This window comes from Brassica oleracea, chromosome C8 (assembly GCF_000695525.1).
Source record: "Brassica oleracea var. oleracea cultivar TO1000 chromosome C8, BOL, whole genome shotgun sequence".
Lineage (NCBI taxonomy): Eukaryota > Viridiplantae > Streptophyta > Magnoliopsida > Brassicales > Brassicaceae > Brassica > Brassica oleracea.
Genome location: NC_027755.1, coordinates 26,809,159 through 26,809,420, shown reverse-complemented (window position 1 = coordinate 26,809,420; position 262 = coordinate 26,809,159).

The window sequence follows — 262 nt, the reverse complement described above, 5'->3', positions numbered from 1 at the left end:
AGATAAATCAAGAGACAAATACACAAGCAAACACCAATGCTTTTATTAGAATCTCCTTTAACAATCTTTACAAGACTTGCTTATTCAGCTTTTACACGTCTAGTGTTAACACCCTAACACACGCTACTGAAAGATTCCTAAGCTACCCGCTTATGACTCTTCTCCGTCAAGTACTTCAGCCACTGCTTCAGCACGACCCAAGAACACCTCCAAGAGCTTCTCTCTCTCTATAAGATCAGCCTCCGTGTCTCTGTCTCTATAT